We start from the raw sequence: 9146 nt of genomic DNA on the forward strand, positions 1-9146 counted from the left end.
ATATATATATATATATATATATATATATATATATATATATATAGGGGCACGTTCAAATGAAAAACGTGCATTTCTAAGAAACCGTGTAAACCAATTTCGACCAATAGGAAAATTCCATTTTTTTTCTAATTAAATTAATCAATAAGGGTATTTCAGTCATTTACAGTATTTTCTATTAAATATGGAAGTTATTAATAAATCTTAATTAAGGAAACGTAATAAAGAAAATTGTATAAATGGTAACATTTAAATATTTAATTATATTATAATATTAAAAATTTGAATTTCATATATTGTAATCTTTAAGAATCAGCAAACGAGTCTTGATGAAACAATTGAAATGTATAATGAAATCATCAAATCGTAGATGAAAAAAATCCAGAAATGAAACAGGTTTCATGAACGTGAAACTGGTTCATATTGCAAATAAATTATGTGAACCGAAACATTTTCATGGTGAACCCGTTGCATTGATTGTGTAGTTGATCCATTTAGTTTGTGAAGAGGAAAATGAAACCGGTGCATTTTGTATTTGATGCGTCATGAACTAAGTGCATGATGAAACGAGGAAATGATTTTAATCTGCTACAATATCTTGAAGATTGTAACCTGTTCCAGAATCTTGAAGATTGTAAGGCTTAAAGGAATGAATCCATCAAATCAATGGTGAAATAAGAAAATTACTGTACATGAAATAGGTTTCATGAAAGTGAAACTGGTTCATGGCATTCTTGAGCATGACTAGTGAAACGGTTGCATAATGTATTTGGTTCGTATGAAATAATTGAATGATGAAACGGGTACATGAAGAAACTACTCCAGAATCTTAAAGATTGTAATATGCTTTAGAATCTTTAAGATTGCAAGGCTTAAAGGAATTAATGCATCAAACCAGGAACGAAAAAAAAGAAAATAATTTTGCATGAAAAAAGATTCATGAAAGTAAACTAATCTTGAAAGAAAATAATTTTGCATGAAAAAAGATTCATGAAAGATCGAGTAGGATGTTACCAAATATTAAATTTTGTTTACCATTTATGCCATTACTGTTGAAATAAAATAAATTTTTAATATATATTTTTATTTAATTTCCTAAAATAAAGTAAACTAATTTTGGTCATTGATCAAGAAAATGGATGAACGAGATTGGTTTACACGGTTTACACAAATGGGACCGGTTTTTATTTGAACGCTCCTCTCTCTCTCTCTCTCTCTCTCTCTCTATATATATATATATATATATTATACTGTAAGTTTAATTCTAAAATATAATATATATTTTCCTTCAAAATAAATATGTATGTACACACATACACACACACACACACACATATACATATATATATACTATATTATAAAGCAATTGAGAAAAAATTTTAAAAACCATTTTTTATGCATGAAGTACTGTATATTGATGCATATTACTTAAAATTCAAGATTACAAATAAATTATGCATAAGTACAACTTATTAAAGCTCCATGTTTGAATTCGTGTAACTAACTACGGATAAACATAACCAATTAAAGGATAAACATCTTATTTTAAAATATAAAAAATCTAAAATATAATTAGGATAATCATTGATAACTAACTGAATACTTAGTTATTATCTTTATAAAAAATTATATTATTAAACCTAAATTAAATTTCTTTGTTAATAAATCTAAATTATCTATATCTATACTATATTATAAAACATTTGATAAAAACTCTTAAAAACTATTTTTTTTTGCATTAAGTACTGTTTATTGATGCATATTACTTAAAATTCAAGATTACAAATAAATTATGCATAAGTACAACTTATTAAAGCTCCATGTTTGAATTCGTGTAACTAACTACGGATAAACATAACCAATTAAAGGATAAACATCTTATTTTAAAATATAAAAAATCTAAAATATAATTAGGATAATCATTGATAACTAACTGAATACTTAGTTATTATCTTTATAAAAAATTATATTATTACATCAAAAATAAATTATTTTGTTATTAAAACTAAATTAAATAATAATAAAAAATTGAAAATTGAACTTTTAAATAGTAATTTGATACTAATATCGATATATTTTTTTCAAAATCTTATGATATCTTCAAATTTATATTTTATTCAAAAATAAAAACATTATTGATTTTTCAAAATCACAATAAAAAATAAAACGAAATATTAAAATCAAGTTGTATATCGTTACATTGTGTGAGTACCTTTCTAGTATATATATAATGTGGTTCAACCGTTTGGGGGAAACTCACCTCCATCAACTATCAGATTAATTAATTAAACGAATGATTAAATGGACGTTTATAACAATATTTTTTAACGTTTTTCCCTAAACTCAACTATCTCTCTTTCTCACATACACAACGTAAAATAAATGAAAAACCGGAAAACTACGATAAAATAGATAAAAGATATATCAATATGGGTGTCAAATTAGTGAGAAAAATATGATTGTTTTTCTAATGTAATTTATTTTGATCAATTTTGTTTATATTTTTTCGTTTTCGAATAAAAATAGGCAAGGGTGCGATTTTTTAATTTAAAAAATATTGTTGTAAACGTCCATTTAATTATATCATATGAATCAATTGATCTAATGATTGATAAATATCATTTTTCCATGAACCACACACATACTATACATAAATATATATATATATATATATATGTGTGTGTACGTGCACATATTTTTCTAAAAGAAATTATATTGTATATTAAAACTAAACTTAAAAATATAATAATTAATTAATTTAATAAGCTCAAGTTATAAAAAGATTTTTTATTTTTTACAGTTAATTACGGATTTGGTCTTTATTGTTTGTGGTGTGTTTACGAAATTGGTCTTTCGATCAAAGACAAAAAAAGCAAAAAGATGAAAATGTCTTCAAGGTTAACGAAGGAACTAGATGACCGTTAGAATGAGAAACCAATTCGTTATAAAATGATAAACGACGAGTCCTAATCTATAATAAATGAAGTATATGGACCATTTTTGTAAAAACCATCAAACCAGATGGACCAAATCCATAATTTACTCTTTAATTTAAAAGATTGGCTAGAAGTTGAAACCAAGATCATACACCTAATAATATGTAGCGTTAATTACATATTTGCCCCTATCTCAAATACTTACCGATATCCTTAAATAATATGACGATGAGTATATTATTTGTACGTGATTTTAAAGATAAGAAAGTTACCAAGATTACAAATAAATATAAATTACATGATTATTCTTAATTATTTACTTTATTTTTTTTTTTAATTATGAGTTAAATAATTTAGAGGCCCATAGATGTTCTCACATTTTCATAAAATAGATGTGTTCTCGTTTGAACATCCGCCTATATGTATGCGTGTTTTCTTGTACATTTGCATATGCCTTAATGAACCCTATATATATTATACAAAATCATAATAGAAAAAGAGGTTGTTAAGTCAATGTATAAATGACCTGTAAATACTAAATAGATATTTCAATTGTTGAATAATTTTAAGCAAAAGTTAAGACTGAAATATTTACCCCTCCAAATAAAGCAGAACCTATTCTACCACTTTGCTGGTGAGAAACATCATAGATGACATCAGCAACAATCGGAAACTCGTGCTTGCTCAATCTGGTGTTGGTGTAGACATTAGTAGAAAACCCAGTATTATATGGTTCAATATCAAACTCAGTATGTAGTTTAACAGTTCAATTATTTATCAAGATAACACAAAGCTTCAAAATTTAACAACAAAGGTATATAAAGAACAGTAATTTTTTTTCCACATGGAACAATAAAATCCAACAGCGAACCACATAAAGATGAATAAGCACATAAAGACAATGGAAAGCGTGTTGTGCCTTATTGGAGGTATCATTGCCCTTGACCTTAATTATGATAAGATCTTCTCTTTTCATGGTTTCCTCGTTTTTTCTCAAATCTCTAACCGTATTGGTCTCAAAGGCTCCTATTAAATAACCCATGTCTCTGCATTTGCACAAAGGTTCTTTTGATCCTAAATAAACCTTCGTTTTTTTCTTACAGTAGTTTTACCAAACAAACAATCACAAAATAAACTCACTCGTGTGTGGTTGTATTTATAAGATATAACACGGTTTATTAGTGCGAATTAGGGTTTACAGGAGCGCTCCATTGTTCAAACAATGAATAATCTTACAAATCCATAAGATCATACAAATTACACACACACACACGCACGTATAAATACGTGTGTGATTTGTTTTTGAACTACCAACATCCTCTTATCGTGGCTAGGGTTTAAAATAGAAACAGGAACCTCACAAAACCTCTATGTGTATGGGTGAATTTAGTGTTACATGGAAGAACTAATATCAAAGTAAAAGTGAATAAATCAACATCGATTATTCATGCACATAAAATAACTAACAAGTCAATTAGATTGTTCAAATCAGAAAAAATAAACGGAAGAGAAAATGTACCAGGCGTGGTTGATCAAGAAACAAACTGAAGCCGATATTTCATTTGAGTTTCACTCAACTTTAATTTTAGGGATAGGGATGGCTCGAAGACTCTGGTGTTGTCGTCTGAGTTTGTTGTTGTTGATGGCTACTCAATTGGATTCCTTGATTTGAATGAGATGCCGATTTCCGCCATTGCTTTTGGATTAAGTTTACAATGTTAGCACCTTCTAAGTTATTTGATGTGTATGTGGATTTTCTAAACCTTACGATTGTTTGTTAATGATGCTGTAAAAAACGATAAGAGTACAAAAACCAAAAAAGTATGAGAGAACTCCCCTCGTAGTCGCCTACAATATCAATGGCGAAAAGGAAAACCCAACAAAAAATCATTCTCGTTTTTGCTGTTGAAGAAACGTTGCCCCCTCCCTATTTTCTGGAACTCACAGTCACCTTTGCCTCTGCCTCCTGTCTCATTTCTCGAATATGATTGTTGCCCCCTTCTCTCTAATCCCACCCTATAGTTATTTTAGGGATGGGCGAGATTTACGGTTTAAGATTTTGCAGGATGTTTTAATTTCATAATCTTAGGGATTAGCAATAGGTTTGAGAGATACGAGGGAGTTAGGAATCATGAAGCTTCGACGGTTGTACATTGACAATAAAAACTTGTAAACTTGAATTTTAAGTGGCATGTATTCAAAAGCAATACCTTATGCATTAAAAATATGGTTTTAAGAGTATAACATAAATGTTTTATAATATAACTAGAAAGATACTCGCAATGTAGCGAGATACATCTCGATTTTAATGTTATGTTTTTTTTTTGTCTCAGACGATGTTATAATACAGTTTTATATGGTTTTTAGAAAAAAAACGATAATGTTTTTATTTTTGAATAAAATATAAATATGAATATATCATAAAATTTGAAAAAAATATATTGATATTAGTACCAAAATTAACAATTTAAAATTTCTCTTTTTTTGTGTAATTTCTTTTACTCATTTTTTTTTATTTTTGGTTTAATAATATAATTTTTTTATAAAGATAACAATTAAGTATTTTGTTAGAACTTAATGATTATACTAATTATATTTTAGATTTTTTATATTTAAAATGAGATGTTTATCCTCTATTTGGTTATGTTTATCGATAGTTAGTTACGTGAGTTCAAACATGGAGCTTTAATAAATTGTACTTACGCACAATCTACTTGTAATCTTAAATATTAAGTAATATTCATCAATAAACAGTATTTAATGTATAAAAAATGAATTTTAAGAGTTTTTATCAAATATTTTATAATATAGTATAGATATAGATATTAAAGTTAGCTCAACTAATAACAAAACTTGTATTTTTCGGGGTACTCCTCTGAGGTCACCAGTTCGAGTCATTAAAAGTTACCGGGAATTTCATGGTTAAAAAAGAAATGAAATGTAATAAAATAATTATAAATCATCTCCAACTAATTAGCTAAAGTGTTGGAAAAAAAAAATAAAAATAAAACGTTTCTTGATTGATTAAAAATAGACGGGCATAAGTTAAATAGTTAATATGATATTGGACAAATTACTGAAATTAAATTAAATGATAAATTTTTAATATGTAAAAATACAAATTTAACTTATTTACTAAATTTTAAGTAATTAATATACAAATAAATTATTATAGTTAAATGAGATATAAAATTATAAATGTAACTAATATACATTAAAAATGAAAAATTAATAAATATAGGTCAAGGGAGAGGGTCATTTAAAAAGTGTAAATTATTTGAGAACTAAAGAAGTGTCCCTTTATACAGTCAATATTGGTCAAGAATTACGACTTTGACTGGTTAAAGATTGCGGCTTTGATTTGTCAAGATTTGGGTTTTGATTGGTCAAGCGAAAAATAGAGGGTAGTTTCGTAACTTTTATAAATAGGCGGCAAACAAGTGCATATATAAACTCATAAGTGCATATTTGGACCCATAGTTTATATGTGAATCAATTAATTAGTTCATATGTGAATCAGTTAAATAGTTCATATGTGAATTATACGGGTTCATATATGAATTTACGACTTCATATATGCACTTGTTTTGTCGTCTATTTGTAAAAGTTATGAAACTATCAATCTATCTTCCACATACCATACAAGGAATTATCCGGTGCTTTACAGTCAAAAGTCGCAAATCTTGACCAAATGAAAAGCTATGATCACTTATCTACTTTTCAAATATTTACCACTTCTCAAATGAACCAATCGCTACAGGTCAAATATATAAAAGTTCTATATTTTAATACTAAATTGATTGAAGATGATCAATGTATTCTAGCGAATAGTGAAATTTTGAATGCTAAAATTTAACCCTCGTCCTATTATTTAGCATTTTCGGCCAAAGATGGTCTTATGGCTGACAGGCATAAAGTGTTAAATTTGTTAACCCTTTTAGAATATATGTCAAAACATAGATGACCATTATTTATATTATGCATGCCTAAGGGAGTGTTTGGTTAGAGGTATTAAACGGTAATCAATGAAAATAAAAGAAACTGTTTGGTTTTCAATAATATAATGAAATCATTCTCTCAGAAGCCCAAAATTTTATTCCTAATTAAACTGGAGGGAATTGTCATTTTTATTTTCATTTTCATTCCTCAGCATGAGTCAAACAGACCCTAAAGATTGTTTTCTAGTCTCTAACAATAAGTATTGATTATATAACGTTTGCATATATACCTAAATGTAAAATCATATTACATCACAATATAAACAAGAGTATTTTGGTTCTTATTTTCAAGTGTTCAATTTTGTGGAACGTGTCAACCAATTATGTCTTCATTGGAATTAAAGGATCATAATATGTCTATGATACATTTAAGGGAATATTCGAACTAGGTGTTTGTGGTCTGGTTTGGATGGTTTAACCTCTAAGACCACAAACCAAACCGTAATGGTAGTTTACAAAATTTTCAAACCGAACGGTTTGACATCATGTGTCCAGACTGGTCAAACCAGACCACGAAAAGACGGTCTGGTCTAACCGGTTTAGGAGGTTTGGGCCTTTAATGGATTTGAACACATTGAGTTTGGAATCGAAAAACTTGAAGGAAAGAGTTGAATCACTTGGTTGATGTCTTAATGATGTGCGCCGAAATAAAACCATGGATTAGGAAAGATTGATATATTGATAGCGTTCTTGAGGGATTTCTATATTTGGAGACCGTCACTGTCAAATGTATCGATATGTTTACTGGTTTAGGGATTTTTAGGCACCAATTCATTTGGATTTGATTATGTTAGGCTTTATGTTGGGCTTAGAGATATATTTGAATTATAATCCATAAGTTAAAAAAGTTGGGCTTGCTAACACTAATATATATATATATATATATATATATATATATAATATGTATTTGACGGTCGGTTTGGTTCAAACCGCCCAAAAAAATTTCCAGACCGTAGACCGGATTGTCCGGTTTTGCTATTATCCAAACCGCCAGACTGCTTATACTGCCAAAAACGGTCCGGTTTCACTTGATTCGGCTGGTTTGAGCGTTCCAACGAGTTTTTTGAACACCCCTAGGGTGAACAAAGAAAACGTAAAGTGTTATAACATCATAAACAAAAACTCATTTTTTTAAAGAGTGAATTATGGATTTTCTTTCTAATGTTTTGATTTTTTTATGACTGAGGTTCCTATACTATGTTTATACATATTTGGTCTCTGTTAATAAACATAATATAGGAACCTAAGTCCTCACAAACTTTAAAACACAAGGACCAAATCCGTAATTCACTCTTTTTTAAATATTTTTTTATTTGAGATGTCATGTCATAAATGTCAATTTTTGAGGAAATAAGAAACAAAAATATCATAGAAATCACATTCTATGACATTGTGTTGATAAGTTTTTAGTGTACTTCAGTATTTTGTATACGTTGGAGGCCACTTAACAGTGACAATTTACGACCATCACTTCATATGGTGCTACATATGTTAAAAACTTAAAATTATAACTCGTGAATATACATACTTGTACATGCCAATTTTTATGTCAAATAGTAGATCGAGTATATGCCTATGCGTTTCTATGTAAAAATAATAACCATAAACGATGTAGACAAAGACAGTGTGAGTGTGTGATTGTGAGATCGAGTCTTGGTCAAGTTTGGTCGTTTAAGATCGAGAAGAATCTTGATAGGTTTAGCCCCCGTCTATAGACTTGGATTGTAGAGGATTAGGTCTAGGTAAGGGGCAAAGGTATTTTCAGCCTTTACTATGTCTTTGGATCGAATGCAGTAGGTAACTTGGATTATAACAAATGCAGTACGACACTTATTTAAGTTTTTTTCAAAAATTAGATCTAATCCCTAAACTTTTAAATATATCATTTTTTACCCTGATTTAATCACTTAAGGTTATATGTATTTTGGTTATATATCTTTTCCTTAACATATATATTACAGACATAGTTATCAAAAGCAAACTTAAGGTATTCTCGGTTCAGTTACCCCTCAAGGTTTAATGCACATATCGTAAATGTGAAATGAAAAGGTAAGCTTTTACATGTATACTATGATAATATAAGCAGTTGTAAGCAATCTATGGATGTATTTTGTACAGGAGTTTCTCTAGGTAAAATTATGGTGTTACATATTGCTTCAAAATAATGAACACGTAATTCTCTTTTTGGTGGAAAGAAAGGATAGAAATTATGGTT

This window comes from Cynara cardunculus, assembly GCF_001531365.2.
Source record: "Cynara cardunculus var. scolymus isolate 2C chromosome LG 5, CcrdV1, whole genome shotgun sequence".
In the NCBI taxonomy this organism is placed as follows: Eukaryota; Viridiplantae; Streptophyta; class Magnoliopsida; order Asterales; family Asteraceae; genus Cynara; species Cynara cardunculus.